This window comes from Acipenser ruthenus, chromosome 1 (genome assembly GCF_902713425.1).
Source record: "Acipenser ruthenus chromosome 1, fAciRut3.2 maternal haplotype, whole genome shotgun sequence".
NCBI lineage: Eukaryota > Metazoa > Chordata > Actinopteri > Acipenseriformes > Acipenseridae > Acipenser > Acipenser ruthenus.
The window spans coordinates 62,897,660-62,916,562 of record NC_081189.1 but is presented as its reverse complement, the minus strand read 5'-3'; the positions used below and the strand labels follow the sequence as shown (position 1 = coordinate 62,916,562).

At 35.1% G+C, this 18,903-nt stretch overlaps 1 protein-coding gene across 16 annotated transcripts in view; it reads right to left on the bottom strand.

Moving 5' to 3' along the window:
• Window positions 1-18,903, bottom strand: part of LOC117421159 (sorbin and SH3 domain-containing protein 2) — a 146,517-nt gene that overhangs the window by 109,359 nt on the left and 18,255 nt on the right. For 9 of the 16 annotated variants that reach the window (XM_059027203.1, XM_059027216.1, XM_059027230.1 and 6 more), the window contains exon 1: window positions 3,805-4,343. The exons of 2 other annotated variants lie outside the window; for them this stretch is intronic. The gene's annotated coding sequence lies outside the window, so the exon portion shown is untranslated. Of the gene's footprint in view, window positions 1-3,804; window positions 4,344-18,903 lie in introns of those variants that run through there. 5 more of the 16 variants (XM_034035178.3, XM_059027267.1, XM_034035179.3 and 2 more) reach the window with 3 other exon arrangements.

Genomic DNA, 18,903 nt, shown 5'->3' with positions numbered 1-18,903 from the left:
TCATCCTGGGATCATCAGCTCCTGCTATTTCCCGGTCGATGGAAGCACTATATAGGGTACACGATGGAGGCTTCAATTGCCACCTTGGTACAGGCACCTAATTTAGCGCTCCTGTCCAAGGACTCTACCTGCTCCAACAAGCAATGCCAGGTCTCAGAGGTGATCATTCAGCCATTGTGTTCGCCGCACGGCTAGGCAATTATAATAGTATTCTGGTAGCCTACCAGTCCTTTTTGCTAAGGTCCCTTTCTGACAGTCACAGGCCCTCACCACATCAGTATACATCTAAGAGAGATTCTGTCACCATATAAACCTCTGTTCTAACACTGGCCTTTTGTGAAGAGGAGAAAGTGCATTATATGCCCCCAGATTGTGGAACATTGCCCTTTTCTATTAGAGATGCTACTTTGGTCAATATTTTTAAGTCAAGATTAAAGACGTACTTTTATAGTCTAGCCTTTTTAACCTGACATAAATATAATCCCTTTTCTCTATTTGACTTGCTTATTTAGCAATTTTGTGTTTTATCTATCATTCTTATTAATGTCTTGTTTTCTTCAACTGTTTTTATTTTTGTAATGCTTTTTATTGTTATTATTTATTGATACTGTTAATATTATAATCACGTATTCTTATTTTGTAATGTGTACTATTTTTTGATACTGCAGACTTCTTTCTGTTTTATCCGACATGTAAAACGCTTTGAAATAGATACACACACACACACACACACACAAGTACCTGTGCAGTTAAAAACAATGAGAAAAACCACAAAGAAAGTGATTTCTATAATTCATAATTGTTCTATTGAAATATATAAATTAGAGATTCAGCTTTATAATAAAACAACAAATTATTACATAACATGCATAAAATGAAAAAAATAACATGCAAAAAATAATTTTATACTTTGACAAAAGTATTTGGGCACCCTAACATTAGTATTTTGTGTGCCCATCCTTTGCTTCCTTTACAGCTTGCAGTCTTTTTTTTTTGTATTTTGAAACCAGTTCCTGGCATCTTTCCGGAGATATTTTTGCCCATTCTTTAAGTTCTGCAATCGACTTTGGTTTCCTTCAAGTCAATCTACATTATCTCGATGGGATTCAAGTCTGGGGACTGAGATGGCCATTCCATAACTGTAATCTTCCTTTTTTTCAGAAATTCCTTTGTAGACTTCACAGAACGCTAAGGGTCATTATCCTGCTAGAATACAAACTTCCATCCAATAAGCCAAGCATTGAGAGTGCAAATTGTCTTGATATTTTGCAGCATTCATTGATTCTTCTACAATACAAAGGTCACCAGTGCCTGAGGAAAAACACAAGCCCATATCATCACACAACCTCCACCATGTTTAACACTGGGCATGATGAACTTGTATTTAAATTATTCTCCTCTCTTCCTCCAAACAAGTTATATTTTGGATTCGTCTGACCATAAAATGTGGTTGAAGAAATCATCAGGCTTCTCAAGTATTCAATGGAAAAATCTAATCATTTTCTTTTGTGTACTGTTTTTAACAAAAGTTTCCATCTTGATTTTTCCCCATGGACATTCATCTTGTTAAGGTATCAATGAATTGTTCACTCGTGAATTTCTCAACCATCTTTACTCAATTCTTGTGTCAAATCTTTTGCAGTAATCCAAAGTTTTTGCTAGGCTGCTTGAACGATTTCTCTTCCAGATTTTGCAGAAATCTTTCTTGGTCGTCCACACCTGGAGCTAGTTGCAGTAGTTCCTGTTCTCCTGTGCATGTCAGTAATAGCCCACACAGTGCTTTTTGGTTAACTGAGTCTTTCTGTTATTTTTCTGGTAGTTTCTCCTTTTTCGTTTAGTTGTATCACTGTCATTTTTAGATTGTTGTTGTACTCCTTAGTTTTAACCTTTTTTTTTTTGGATTAAATCACAAATTTCAAATTTATTTTTCAGCACTTGATAATTACGTATGTATGTATTCTATAATTATCATCAGGTCAGTTAGCAAAGAATTAGTTTCATACGAAATATTTCTATTGCCCAAATACTTTTGTCAAAGTATGAAAATAGTTATTTTTCATTTTATGCATGGTATGTAATAATTTGTTTTTATTATAAAGCTGAATCTCTACTTTAATGTATATCTTTCAATAGAACAATTAGAAATTATAAAAAAAATAAAAATATATTTCTACTGTGTATTACAAAGCAGGTCACACCGATAATTTAACATCCATCAAAAGAATCACTTTAAATATCTATAAAATGGGACAAAAAAAAAACATTGTTTGTTTTTTGTTATCTGTACATTACATACAGAGTGGCACAAACTCAGTACCTTTCCTCAGGTTCATTTATAGCAAAGACATATTTGCTCAATTAAACTGGTCACCACAGAGCATGTGTTTCAGTTGTTATAGCTCATATTCAGCAGAAGGGCATTGGTGTGTAATGTTTTTATTGAGCAAACACTGTTGACCTTGACCTCACAAGCTGGTTATTTATTGCAATAATATAAGAAAAGCAATAAAATGGTTACCTTTGGTGTTTAAACATGGTTCTCCTACAACTTTTGACCTTCTGTAAATACACACGCAGCACTATTACTTTCGGTTTCATTAGATTATTTAACGGACTTATATAACATGATCTAAACATCACTATACATACAATTTTAACTTCCACCTACCATGATGAGACATCAATATTTACAGTACTGTTGAAAATTCACTCCTACATATACACGTTTACTGTACTGTAGGAACTATATATATATATATATATATATATATATATATATATATATATATATATATATATATATATATATATATATATATAATTATGTTGCAAAAACTTTAGATATAATGAGTGCATTCGGTGTACTGTACTTTCAGGAACTAAATCTTGATGTATTCATAATAATAAGGAAGGATGGCTATAGATAATACCCCACCTCCCGTCAGATCACGACGCATACAACCGTATCCATCAATTTTACTATTTAGCTTCTTTGTTACATTCTCACAAGCAAGTGCTTTGGCACAGCATTACTTTTTAAACTATTCTCCCGATCATCAGTACAGACTATCTATCCATGATCCTAGAAGGGCACGTTGGATTGAACTATATAAATATATTTATCCTAATTCATTTTTCTAAACAAGGTAAATACTAAAATGAGACCAGCGATGAAGTTATCGGTTTTGAAGATCGTTCTTAAAGGTTATTCATTATTAAATAATTAATAAGTGTAATGGAGTTAAAATAAGATACCTCCTCACAAATGGGTATTTTGTAATTTGCTAGAGTAGACCGTCCTGCATGCAACAATTCAACGCCAGGTTGAAATGTTTTTGACAACAAATATCAAAGCTGCCAGCCTGTAATCTTTCCTTAGACCGTAATAAAGACCGTAATTTGGTAAATTTGAACAACTACTCACCTGGAAGAATGACATCAGTTATTAGCACACGAAGAAAAAAAAATCTTGACATGTTTTCAATACAACTTTAAAAGTAAATAATACTTTAAATGCTCAGCGTGCTAGCTACATAGAAAGAAAAATGTTGGATAAAGGTATTGTTGTGACAGACTACGTTACCCAGTGTGTACTCGACAGTGCACTTCATCCATTACTCGTGCATTACCAATTTATAAAATCTAATACAATATCTCAGAATGTGCCATAGTATTATTTTGCTACCGTAGCAAAAAAACATGATGCATCATATTTATTACACCTGCCAAACATGAACGCGCGCGAGGACACTAAACAAAATTTGGAAGTAAAAACAATGCTGATTTTGACACCCGAGCGCTTACCTAAAATGAGACATACAGCAGCGGGTGTCCACAGAGAAACCGCTATTTATTGTCCCCAAAAGAAGATGACAAATACCGAGTGTGCGCTGGCTTTAGGACCTGCGTATCCACTACAGGAGCCCAAGTGAAATCACACACCTGCTTCTTCAGTGGCGTCAGTCCAAATAAAGCAGCCACCACACCGATAAACAATGTCAGCACTGGGCAACACCCTTCTTTTGGGTCACTTGCTCTCACACTGTTCGTAAGATGTTGAGATAACATAGCAGTAAATTCTCTTTACGAGAGAAACCCATAGCATTTACCAGGGTAGCCTATGCAGCATTCTATTCGTTATTATTCTGCATTTTACATACTGAGTGCAGTTCAGGTAACAGTAGGCTAGTCAATATAGCAGTTTGATGGCATTCCAATCTCAGTCACCGTAATCATCCACCAACTTGCCTCTGTCTCGTTTCCAGTGAATGGGTTATTTTATTCCTGGATAAAGCAGAGCATAATGCCATTCTGTGCTCCCATAAGCAAAATGGCTGGTCCTTTCAGCAGTGCTGCAGACAGCTCATTGGTTTACCTCTGTTTTTTTGTAGTCATGGAAACAGCCTAGTTCAATGTGTGCAGTAAGCATGGTTGATCATGTGCAGGTCACCAAAAAGAATTTGTTTTTATTTTTTTCAGTCTTTCGGTCATGCAGACTTCCAAATGTAGCTTGAAAATGATATAGCTTTAAATGTATTGGTTAATGAGTATACTGTAATAACAATAATGATAAATAACAAAAACTGCAAGGACTTGTATTTATTAAAACACAGTGTTTTGGTGTACACATATTCTTTATGTGTGTTAATATTTTGTGCAGCTAATTACAATTGAGACTGCATTGCAATAGTACGGGGAAACAGAACGAAACAGAAAATGGATAGCCTAAATAAATAGATAATTGCTGTATGGATTGGGTATGATATGAATGCCAATTTACACAAACACACGGACGTGTATTCAAACCTTAATTCAAAAATAAAAAGTTACATGTGTTGGACCAGAAAGTGGTACGTCGTCATAATATGGTAGTGTACCAAAACTTGACCCCTGTAAGGCCAGAATGTGGTACGCTGTCAGATTTTGGTATATCTGTAATCAATTGCTATAGTCATAAGGTTTGCAGGAAAATTTAAAGCACATGCTAAAGTTAATTATACGTTATATTTTTTGCAAACTTAAACTGGAAACAGACAACCAATTTCTCTTAAAACAAAAAACAATTCATGACGAACAAGACAAAATGAGAAGTCACCGCAAAGTTGCACAAGTAAACAAATTTACAAGACCCAATATATTGCATATGATACATATTTGCATACTATTTTCTTAATAGTGGAAAAAATATGATAACTAAATTAAAACCGTGTAAAAAAAACAGGAAAATATGATAAATTAGATGTAAAAAGATGTAAAAGACCAAAAACAACATAACGTATCAGATTTAAATGGCCATTTCCCCGCTTTCTTAGCGGTTGTTCAGGTGTGCGCGAGTATGCACAGTACACTGCGAACCATGTTTGAATGCGTACCTGAAAATAACACGGCTCCGGTACTTTTATTGTTTTAATGTTTTACATTTTTTAAGAGGTAGATAAAAACAGTTCACAAAACATGCCCACTTTTGGGTACAAGTACCTGAACTGAAGAACCATTGAAGAAGCAGCTTTTTTGTTGTTGTTTTTTTGTTTCTTTGTTTGTTTTTAGTATTGAGTTATTATTTAGGCTGTTGGAAATACCCACGATGCAACGCAGGGATAATGAAGCCTGAAGGCTACCAGGCCACATATGGAATTCTGTGCAAGCTCCATTACTGTACAATATTGAGGAAAACGTTTGTATTCGTTAGCAAAAAAAAAAGTGAAAAACAAACAAACACAAAAACAAACAAAAAAAAAAACAAGAAACTTTTTTTTTTTAACACAGCAATTTTCTAACACCAATAGAGCTCTCATAAGACAGCTTTGCCGTCTGGTAAAATTTACAGACGGTTGGCAATCCTGGTTCTATTGCTTAATAAATGTATGTGTTGCCTTAATATAATGCATATCGAAAATATGATATTTTCCATTTCGCAATTTGATCAAAATAATTTACTGAAAAATAACCTTTCATTTCATTCTTTGAATATTTGGAAATGCTAAAATCATGAACTGGAAAAAAATGTCCACTCTAATGCATTGAGGTTTGAGACCTTTCCTCTAAATCACTGCAGGAAGAGCGCTAAAAAAAATCAATCATAAAAAAAAACAGCAACAAGTGCTCTGTTTTTTCTGTTCCGTACCAGACCATGGATCGCTGTTGCTGTGTTACCTGTTTGACAATGTGGGCAATAATCCGTACACTATCAGTGCACTAGAGCGGTCATTTTCAAAAGAGCTTTGAAACAGACTTTAAAGTTATAAGTGTAAAAAGTTGTCAGGACGTTAACACTGAAAAGAAAAACTATAAGTACATTATTTAAACATTTGTAGCAACACGTTGGGACATATAAGGCTATATTTTTCAGAACCCCGCTACTTACTCTTTAAGTACTTCAAAGATATTTCTTTACATTTAATATCATCTGACTCTTCTTAATTCCTTTGTTTTCTGTTTTTTTGTTACACTTTAAAATACATTCAATATGCACTGCAGTCCTAGGTCTAGTTTTGCATTGTACTGTATGATGTGTGGTTAACTTTCTTTCTTTCTTTCTTTCTTTCTTTCTTTCTTTCTTTCTTTCTTTATTGGAGCGGGGGGGTGGGGCTTTGTTTAACAATATAAATTGTTTCTACATAAATGATTGGAATTTGTCCAACTTGTTTCACTTTGTTGATCTAAGTATTTTGGTAGAAATATATACTTACATGCAGAAATAAGTAATCTAAACTATGGACATATTCACTCCTGTGTACATTTTCTTAAATGTCAACCAGGCAGTCCATTCGAAATTGAATTTTTTTTAACTTTTAAAGTTTAATTCTGTTGTTCCCAACCTGGCAAATCTTGACACAATTTATTTAAGTGTGCATGATCAAATCTGAGTTTCTTTGGATAAATTAATTTGGAATAGAATAAGGCTTATGCATTACAGAATTATTATTAATAATAATAATAATAATAATAATAATAATAATAATAATAATAATAATAATAATAATAATAATAGATTTCTCTGAGCCTGCTGTGAAAAGTTCCCTATTGAGAGAGACAGGCTGGCATAATGTAATCCTAATTTGTTAACGCTGGGCTGTTTGCTTTAGGATGTTACAGAACCAACAAATGAATTACCAATTTCAACAGTCAGTAATACAGCACTTAGAAAACATAGCAGTAGATGTTCTCACTGCATTAACTCACTTTCTCATCAGTGAGGCCAGTGGATACTCCACAAAGGTATTTATGGAATTTGGAGGACACTATATCAAACCAAGGGGACAATAGTTTTCCACTAAACCCAAGCTAATCTATTCTGTATATGTTTTATTAAACCTTGAAAGAAAACTTCATCTCTATTCAGTTTCCAGATGGTAGCATAGCACTCTCATAGAAGGCAGTTAAGGTTTTGATTCTCTATGTCTGTGTATGTTTTTTTATTTTTATTTTTTTTATGATTCTGAATGATAGCAATAGAAATTTTGTGTTTTTGAAATCTTTTATTTGTTTAGAATTTGTGAAAACAGAAAATCAGGCAATGCCTCAAGAGAAAAAATACTCAATATGGATATTCAATATGGCAAATATTCTGTCAAAGAAATAGTTTGAAATATTATGCTTAGAAGAAACTGGAATCCACACTTTATTAAAAGAAAAACAATTAAACTCAAAGTAGTACCTAACCTCACTGTAAGGCAGCCATTTTCTCTAACTCACCCTGACGCAATCCCGCGTTCCTACATGTAAAATGTCCAGTAGATGGTGTTGTACTTTAGGTATAAGGTTAAGACACAACAAGCTCTGTAAACAAATTGCCTTATAGATGTACCCAGTCTTGTTGTCTACATATTTTATTACTGGTTAGGAATTTCTTAAATTTACAACTTTTAGAATATACTTTCATATATTCATTCATTTATTCATGCACACTTTTTATTGTTCTCTTAAATGTGTGCATTGCTGTATACATAATTACCTCAATGGAAATATTTTATTCAACTTTCTTTTTCTTTCTTTCTTTCTTTCTTTCTTTCTTTCTTTCTTTCTTTCTTTCTTTCTTTATTGGAGGGGGGGGGGTCATTATTTAACAATATAAAAGTAATCACGTTGCCTGTGTGTAGTTTGTGTAACTACCACACATAACAGATAAGTACTTCCTTTTCTGTGCCTAGTCTTTGATCTGTCATTTATAATGATATATTTAGAGTAGTGAATCCCCACTAGTACTGCCCTTTCCAGTTTGTTTTACCCTTTACAATGGTCTGCTTACTCCCACAATTCACTGCTGCAGCACAGCTCACAGTGGCCAAACATTACAGACTTGAAAGGTGACATTTGGGGGTCACTTTTATCTCTTGTCACAGACTCAACACAGTCTTGATACATACAAAAAGAATACAGAAGCCATTACAAAAAAGAAGTGCCCTTTAGATTTTGTTATCTAGCACAGTGACTTCAGATCTCTTTCAGGACCCTACAGAGTTGAAGGGAGGGCAGCACTGCTGAGATTCTGGTATGCAGTGAAACAAGAAGGACAGCCATGGTTGCACGTGGATGACTGACAGCAACATTCATGGAAAAATGAATAAGGATTGAGCGACGCCTTTATAATATCTTGAATATGAGACCTTTCTTGTTATTTTTATAAATTAATACAGTTAACTAGGACTCCAGAGCTGGAATGACTTACCAGCAGCCCCCTCTACAAAGAAGTAGATTGTGATTACAGCAGTGGGCAGAAGATGAGGTCATGGCTGTATCTTTAATTACCCCATGTTCCCCTATAAATATGACCTAGCATCAGTCACAAGTAATTTAGTGAGTGCATGCTACAACCAGTGCTGAGATAAATGTTGATAAAAAAAATACCATTCTTATCTTTGACTTTCACATGCTCTTTACTTTGAAATGGTTTTACATTATAAAACTTATAACAGTCTTCCAAAAATCTGGTAAAATTTCAATAAAATTTAGTTTAATTACATCTGATATTTATGTGAAAAAGCTGTACTATTTGTTATTATTATTATTATTATTATTATTATTATTATTATTATTATTATTATTATATAACACTATTGTAAGCAGAGTTAAGTAAACAAAAACTGCAATGTTAATATTAAATGTAGTGTCAGGACCTATTGACATAAATACACAATCTTTGATGGCATCATTAAAAGGTTTTAAAAGATAAAATGATATGTGATAACCAATGCTTTAAAATCAGTGTCGTTACATTATCATTGGAAACATAAACCGTGTTACCCTTAGTGTTGTGCATCCTTGTACCTTATTAGTTATAACTTCCTGTGCCATAGGTCAGCTACATGGTGTCTTGCTTAATAGTTTATTGCTGCAGAGCCAGGGGTAGTCGTCTCAGCACCTTTCTCAGCAGGACCATGTCCTGCCTCCGGTACTGCAGATATACCCCTCTCATCTCAGTCCCATGGTCCCAGAACAAAAATAATAATAACAAAAGTACCACGATTACTATTGCTAATGCACTTTAATTATCAGGAATTTTGAATATTACAGAAAAAGTCCTCATCTTCAACCCCTTTTCCAATAAATCCTTTGAGATACATTAAAATACTAGGTACAAATACAAGATTGTGTTCATTAACTATGTTCTGAATTTTAAAGCAGAATAGATACCACTTGGGGATAGCATTTGTGGTGACATCTGAAGCATGTAATTACCTTTGTCAGAATTGTTTGCCACCACTGCCTAAGAAATGAAAAACATCCACTAAAATCCAATATAAAGATACAGTGGTATTTCCTTTAAAATATATCCCTCATTTCTTGGAAACACCCTTCTGGCTGGTAATTAAATCACAAAAAACAACATTATTGGGGAAACAACTGGAAAGATATTGAAAAAAAAAAGCTTTTTTTGTTTTCTTTCTTTTTATTGCAACTGCTGGGCAACTCGCAATCTAAAAATGGTAATGTGTGGACACTATATAAGTGTACTGCACATTATCATGTTTTAGGGTTTTATGGCATTCTTAGTTCATTTTCGTTATTCTCTTATCAGGGTTAGCAGGTCTGTTTCCTTTGGATCTTGTTTTTCTATTGGAGAGTCTACTGATACGGTATCGAGTATCAATTGTACTACTGTACGTTATTGGTGTAAATTATAGAGACATTGTTAAGCTTTGTTTGTTTACTGTTGCGCAGCGTCAAATAATTTTGCATACTGTACATTTATGGATGGATTTTGTCTGTGTGAGCTCCTGAAACTCTGACAGTTTGAGGTTCAGCCTGGGCATAGTGTCTGAGATAAATAGAACATTACAGTATGCAATAAACTCTTGCTAATTTGGACCACGCTAGGCCAAATGACCTAATTAAGTGTGTAAAACAATTACAGCTGTCTATGTATGTTTTATTCAAAGGGTTATTATCCTGATTTTTGATTTAATATAACTGTAAAAAACATAAAACACAGATTGGACAAGTCTTTTTAGTAGCTTCTAATCAGTACCCCTTGCAAATCACTTGTCTAATTCTAACTCTCAAAAACCTTATTGCTACTATTGTGAAGATGGTCTGAATACAGTTCTTTTGTATAAACTACCAAGGCATGTTCCATATGTTTTGATAAAAAGAGGTACTGTCACTAGTGGTGTTTAACAGATTATTTTACAGCAAAGCCTGGAGGAAGAGGTTGAGGTGACAAACTCAGCAGACATACACATGGCTATTTAATTAAATGCCAGGAAAACATTTAAGGCTTTGTTTCACAGAGAAGGTTCAGTGAAGGCAGATGCCGCTGGATCTGCTTCCTGCTGTTCACCAGCCTTGGCCGTGACACTATCCTGACACACAAACTGTTATGAAACTTTAATGATATAGTAAAACGTACTCGGTTCACTCAATCTTTTCTACGTTAAATAACTTTCTAAGGAACTCCGTTTGAATGGAAACATTGTTTATAATCTCCCAGAGTCATAAGTGCGTGTTCGCATGGCACAAGCGTTGATGTTTAATATTGAAAGAATAATAGGCACATATTACACAATCCAGTCCCTGAAGTTTGAAGTAATTCACTACTTCATTAAATAAAATTGTTATTATAATGGCCCTTTTGACCTTTTTTTTAAATCCTTTAGGAAGGATTTTCAGAAGATGTAATAGTTTTGAAATACCACCATAGTAAATCATAATTTCCATGACCTAACCAGTCAAACAGAGTGGCGCAGTATACACTCTATAGGTCAATAAATATTTGTCCCCCATCCATATTAAACTCTTTGTGTCCAGGGATTGACATTTATCAAATTGGTTTATGGCAAATATATATTTTTTTCCATATTATTGTTATTATTCTGCTTTTTTCTTTTTTTTTTCTTGGTTGCTGAGAATTCCATTGATCGGAAGATATGAATAATTCAGTGTCAAGTATAATATAATTGGCCCACGTTGAGAATAATGAGCAATAGAGTATCATTTTATTATCATGCGAGAATACATTTTCTTTTTAGGGACACAATTTAGGGCTGTTATCTGAAAGTACTGTGAAGGCGCAACCAGCGCAGATCAGGTTTGAATTCAAAATAAACACTGATCTTCCATTTCACCCAGCTATACACAAACTATTGTTGGTTCAAAGACTACTGATCTATGCTTTTTATTACTGCATTAGACAACATAAATAAATTTCACCTGTTGTCACTTGTGACAGGGTAGATGGATTCCCTGCACTGAAATGAAAAGGTCACTTTCCACCAGCAGGGGGAGCATGGGGGACCTGTCCATCCAGGAGGCACTGGCAACTACTGGGTTAACATTCTGTAGGAGTCGGCCTGCTAGGAGGCTGGTGGAGGGGAACTAGGTACACCTGGTCCCAAGCCAGGTAAACAGATACAGGGCAGGGCCAATGTGTACAAAAGGGGTAGCCTCTCCACCGGTCAGGGCAGTGTTCCTAGGATCAGGGAATCGAAGCAACATATGTCCACTGTGCAACAGTAAACTCCTGTTTTATCTCTTGTAGAGTAATAAGGTCATGAATGCTTCAGAAGACCAAGAGCAATAGGTGCAGCAGGGCTACCTCATCCTGCAAACAAACAGCAATTCTGTTTAATTTTACGCTTTGCTACGCATGTTCGCTTACCACCCCGGGACTTGTGTATATATTTGTAAACAGACACCTTTTTAAAGGCACAGTCCCCATTTATTTTCTGGACAGGTTTTGTTGAATTTTGTGAAAATAAACGTTTGTTGGTTTTTATTGAAAATACCAACTCACTCTGTGTGTCATTTCGAGGCCTTCCACATTACTTTTAAATATTCACTTCTGTGTATTACTGTGCCAGAGTGGAAGCCCTGCCAGTATAAATAATGTGGTGGTGGTATTTTGAATGTAAGTTTGGCAGGGATGGTTAAATCCGTATCTGCCAACCATCATGTGGGGGATGTGGCCATTCCCCTATTAGGTAATCGAGTGCTAATTGGAGAATGGCCACATGTATAACAAGGAAGCTAAATCCTTTGTTTGGTGTAGGAGTGTTGCAGTGTCGGGTAGTGAGTTGATGTGTTTGTGAGACTATTCAGTGAAGGCCATTGCCCAGCCTGAATAGTACAGTTTGTTTTGTATTGTTTTGTGTGTTTATTTTGGCACCTGTGCCTTGTTTCTTTTTGATTTCTGTTTTGTAAATCAAAGTGCGTGTTTGCGCTTTGAAACTGCAGCTTCTGACCTTGGGTTTGCTTTCCTGCCACTGACCAGCCTTGACCGCAATGCTAACCTACTACAATTACCAATATAACAAATTTAGAAATGTTGCTTTAGTACAGGTTTTGCATAATATGGAAAGTTGATTTTATGTTTTTAATCTCCACTGGTGCAGGAGTGAAAGCTGAGGAAACTGGTCTAACTGATATCGAAACTAGTTGACAAAAATGATTTTATTCTTAACGCACACATTGTGTTTGAGAATTACCTTGTTCAAAAACATCTGGTTTCACAGACCCCTATATGTTCTAATCTTAGACAACATTACTTAAGGTGACATTAGATAGTCCAAAATACAATAATATAATTCATTACAAATATTTTCACTATCTTTTTAGGTCTCTACTGTAATTCATGACATAAAATGTAGTGTGCAATTGAAACCAACCATGTTATGCTAACTTTTGAAGTTACTCTGAGATGCTTTGTTTACTTACTGCCTTTGGTGAAATTAGTTCTGGCATTAACCAGTGCCAGGACACAGGTGGAGGATTTCTTATCCTTTGGGATAAATTCATTGAGTCTAAAGCACATATATTTGTGAAGTTTATCCAAATGTATCATCCATATAGACAGACTTTGTTGTGGTTAAAATGGGAGTAGAAGTTAGCTCAGCAAAAATATACACTGTGGCTGGGGTTGAAGTAGTAGGTGTCACTATGGCTACTTATAAACTAAATATAGTACCCATATTTTGTTTTCTATATCAACATTTAATCAGAGGTATATATATATATGTGTTTCTAACTAAGGGTTTATGGAAGGTTAACACAGGTTACTTCTGTACAGGATTTGGCGGGTACCCTCCTATATCCTGAAGTTTGAATAGTGCCATAGAACAAGGAAAAAACATCACAAAGTGTCAAATCTATATATTTTTTAAATGAATCTACCCCATTGACGGTCGCTGGGGTATACAGTATCTTGTGTTCCACGTTACCGGTTTATTCCGAATTTTACCGAAAAATTACAGGATATTTTTGTTAACTGGGCGTCAGTTTTTACTGATTTATCCCCGATTTGTCTATTATTCAATATTTTCCCGGTTCTATTTTCTAGGAAATACAAAATATTTTGATTAAAATGCTGTTTTAATCAAAATTGTAATTATTAACATAAAGTATTCAGTTAAGGAACAGGGGGACAGCAAAAAAAACATTACAAGCTCTATGTTACAGCATGCTTCAAAAGGCAACTGGTAGCTTCTTACCACTCCCTTAGTTGTTTCTATATAAATAAATAATTTTGTTGTCATATTATTGTTTCCCTTTTATATTGTGTTTGTAAAAACTGCTAATTCATAAAGAAGTTACACCACAGTTTTGCACAAATAATTATGATAAACTATAATAACAAGTTAATATATGTAAGAAACTGTGGCAAAGTGGTTAACAGTGCGCAGGTGCAATTGATCAATAATCAGACTGACAACGATAATCCAGGTGCAATGGTGGTTTATTTTTATAATCCAATTGCCTGATGGTGAAAGAGCAGCAAACAATAACAATGTTAACAGGCAATACAGCAGCGCGTATTGCTCTGTTTATAATCCACAGGTTGGTCCCAAAATAATACACAGCCCCGTTCTTATTCACCCACACGTAACACAGACACAAACACAAACACAAGTCCACAGTGTGTGCTCTAGTGTTCGTAGTGAAAATACAGTTCTGGCGATACAAAGTGCAGTGGTGTTGATCTGGGTTTAGTGCTGGCCTTTGGCGGCAGCTCCGGATCATGTTAGCCGTCTAAATAACAACAAACAGTATTCTTAACGACAAACAAAACAAACACTCACAATATCACACGGTTCTCCTTTTTGTTAAACAAGCTTCTAACCATTCACAAAGGAACAGATCACATCACTACGTCCCCTTAAATACCATCAACCGTGACCCCTTTGTTAACGAGCGCAACCGCTCCTCCAATCCGCGGATGTCACATCGTTTCTCTTCCGGGTCGATGATTTAGTGTACCGTAGCTCCGCCCCCTTTCTAGATAGCCGACTTCCGCCTAACCCTGGGAATGAACTGTCGTGCCATCCAGTCCAGGGTACTCTTTTCCCTTTACACTGTGCCCTTGCAGGTCGGGAGGGAGATCTAACACCAAGAATTCTTCGATCTCTGTCACAGAAACGTACATGCCGTAATATTTCAGGTTATAACATGTACTGTTTTGCAAACAAATTATACAGGCTGAATGTTAACTGGGGTTAAGGTCTTCCACATAGTTCATAAAATTTTTCAAACTCAAACAAATGGTTTCCTCGATATATCATCTAATAACTTGATAAGTAGATTGTAATGAGATTCAAGTGTTTCTATTGTATAGCCTTCAAGTCATTTCCAAGCCTGTTTGCTAAATCAGTTATATACCTTTATACCTCATCTAACAAATGTATTAGGCATTCACAACTGGATGTTGCATGGGCTCAGTCTTCTCCCATAATCCATCAGCCTAATAAAACTCAAATTTATTTTCTCTAAGGATTAACTAAAATGGGATTTTCCTTTCGAAAGCAGCAATATGCTGACAAATACATAGAATGAATGAGAATGAAGTATACCAAGTTCTTTACCAACTGCAATTTTGAAGTAACTTCTGAAAAAAATATTAGACATAGTCGTTCTCAACCTGGAATATTATATCTATAGAACATCACTTTCACCTTAGTTTCTTCTATTTTGTATTTTTTACAGTTGAATGATGAATCCACAGCACTAGCACTTGTCTGTTTTCTAACTGTAACTACTATACTTGTTGAAACAAAACATCAGTCTTGTAATTACTGTAAATATTAGGTCTCCTTTTTTAAAATTACCTTTATTCATAGATTGTTTTGTTTTTGTTTGTATCTGTTTCAAATATGAATTGCCTGGTGTTTTGCTGATTCACTAATCAAATGAATAATCCAGGAGCCAGGATCAATCGTCTAATCCTGGCTCCAGGATTGTACTGTAAAGGATCACTAATCTGTACACTTATTTATTTTACGTTTTTTATTGCAAATACGCATGAGAACCTGTTCTCAATGGTTTGAACTGGTTTTGGAATTGAACTGTATTGAGCAGGAGGAGTAACCAAAGTTTTCAGAGATGCTGAAAATAGAATTTGCTTACATTGGAGCAATACGTGTTCTGTTACAATTATCAGTGTTACACAAAGTGTATTCTGTTTTAGTACATTAAAAAGAAACAAAAAGTTGTCTAAATTAAACAAAAACTAAAGCCAAATTTTGAATACTGTGGTAAAAATGCCAGATGGCCATGCCATGCACAGCTGTCAATAGGGAATTGGGGAAATGCTGGTTGGCTGCTCCACAGTATGCAAATAAGGCAGTGGGAGGGAGAATCAAGGGGAACATTTGGTGTTTTGGGGGGGGTCAGGAGAGGGCAGTATGGGCGAGGGTGATATAATGTGTTACTCAGGTCTGCCACCGGGTAGGATTAACCATTTTCACATATTTGAACATTGATTGTCTTATCAAATGAACCTCAAAGCTAAGGCCAGACACCCCTTATTATAATTTATTTATATTGACAATTCTGTAATTGAAACACAGCTACAACAAAATTAGACATATATTAGTACCCTATTAAAATAAAAAGAAGAAACCAGATACAACTAAAGCTGTAAAATGAATGACTGTTTTACATCCCTCTGCAGATATAGGTTAACTAAACTGCAACAGAGCAACTCCAACCCCAGCTCTCTTGCTTCAGCAAGGGTGCTTTATTTGGTTGTACAGACATAATGTAATTAAGAGGAATTGGAAGCTATCAATTGCTGTAGAACTAAAATAATGCAGAATGATAGTTTGCAAAATCAGATGAAAGCTTTCAATACAATCAGGATAATACATAATCATTATTTACAAAATCTTGTTTGTCTCGTTACTTGCTAAAAACTGTAACTTTGCTATACTACTTGCAAATGTTGTAAAATGGAAGTATAAACTTTGTGGCGTGAAAACTAGGGGTGTCTGCATTGCAAACTGCATTGGAATCATGTCTTGGGTTTGGTTCCCACACAGGGTTTATATTGCAAAAAATGAAATGTATTTTATTTATGTGTAACAAACACATTTTTTAATGTGAAAAAATATAGTTGATATGAATAACACTTTCATTGAACATGCATACGCTTGCACACATAACTTTAACGTGCATATGTATATATATATTATTTATTTATTTAGCAGATGCCTTTATCCAAGTTGACTTACAGAGACTAGGGTGTGTGAACTATGCACCAGCTGCAGTCACTTACAACTACGTCTCACCCGAAAGACGGAGCACAAGGAGATTAAGTGGCTTGCTCAGGGTCACACAATGAGTGGCTGAGGTGGGATTTGAACCAGGGACCTTCTGGTTACAAGCCCTTGTCTTTAACCACTGGACCACACAGCCGTATGTATGTATGTATGTATGTATGTATGTATGTATGTATGTATGTATGTATGTATGTATGTATGTATGTATGTATGTATGTATGTATGTATGTATGTATGTATGTATGTATGTATGTATGTATGTATGTATGTATGTATGTATGTATGTATGTATGTATGTATGTATGTATGTATGTATGTATGTATGTATGTATGTATGTATGTATGTATGTATGTATGTATGTATGTATGTATGTAGGTCAGGATTTGAACCCTAACTAGTCACACTTTCACTCCAACTACATAACCGCTACGCTACACAGATTCACATTAACCCTTTCAACAGATTAAGCTACTATTTACATTTACCCTATCCAAATGGCAATACATTGCCTCAATATAGGTTGAACAATTTTCCTATTCCTGTAATGTGTGTGTGTGTTATAAGTGAACAAATGAGTGATATCTGAAACAAAAAAAATGGCAAGTTATCAAAAGTGCCCAGCCATTTAAAGTGGAGTCAAAAACACAAGCCAATTTTCAAGAAACCATTGGGGAAACCTTGGCCAGCGCCAAGCAATTAGGCACAACTGTAAAACCGATGGGGGACAAGGTTACCCCAATTGTTTCTACTAACTTGGCTTGTGATTTTCAGGCACAATAAATGCAGTTCGAATTGTTCTATTGAAAGATATAAATTATTGTAGAGATTCAACTTCATAATAAAACAACAAATTATTACATAACATGCATAAAATTAAAAATAACAAACAGAAACTAATTTCATACTAATATATATATTATGTTTGACACTGAAATACAGACTCAAAGTTTATTAACATTTTAAAAAGCGAAAAATGTCCTCGTTATACTGTAAATTAGGCTATATAAGTAGAATGTTCTGAATAAGTCTTTAAAATGAGTGTGGGCTATAAACCTGATGCATCATGCTCTCAGAATAGCAGAGGCACACAGCATGTGTTGGTGGCTCAGCAGGTAGCACGCGTGCCAGACAGAAAGATAGAGGTTCTATTCTGCCTGGGAATCACCTGGCCATGCTCCATCTCCCAGAGCTGGTGTGGGGGGCGCTGAGGTTTTAGAAGGACCATACAAGTTTCCCATCTGTTACTTGGCCATAACACTGGATAAAAGGGTAGTGGGAATGACCTTGGTGTGGCCAGTGAAGCTTAATTTGCCTGCCTCTGTTTTTGAAAAAAAGAGCATTTGTCAGCCTGTTATAATTGAGGGTACTATAAAAACCATCCATCTGTATTAAGTCAGGAAGACATCCCATTACATTAGTATATTTAAATATTGTATTAACAATTAATTGGTCAGCAGTATTATATGGGTCTGAAGGAATATAGTACTGTATGTTACCACCTCTAAGAAAAAAAGTGCCATATTTAGTCCGTTATACAGACTTAATTTTAATCTCAACCTGATACTCAAATAGCAATGTCATATTTTATTAATAATAAGCCTTACATAAGTATTAGTTTGTTACAACTGCGAGTTACAATATGCTATAAAGTATAAGGTATAGGTAAGATACTGAAGTAACACTAACACTACTGTGATAGATATTTATTCTGTATAAATAATAAGCAATAATGTCAAGTTACCATGGTGATTTTAGTGTTTTGACAAGATGAAACAGTTCTTGTATGGTATGCAGGTTGATTTTGTTCATGAATTAAGTGGTTATGAAAGTTAAGGGACATTACCTCTGGACAGCCATGTGGCTGGCAGGCGTTATGGAACGCACATCTCAATCCTGACCTGAACACCCCCACCA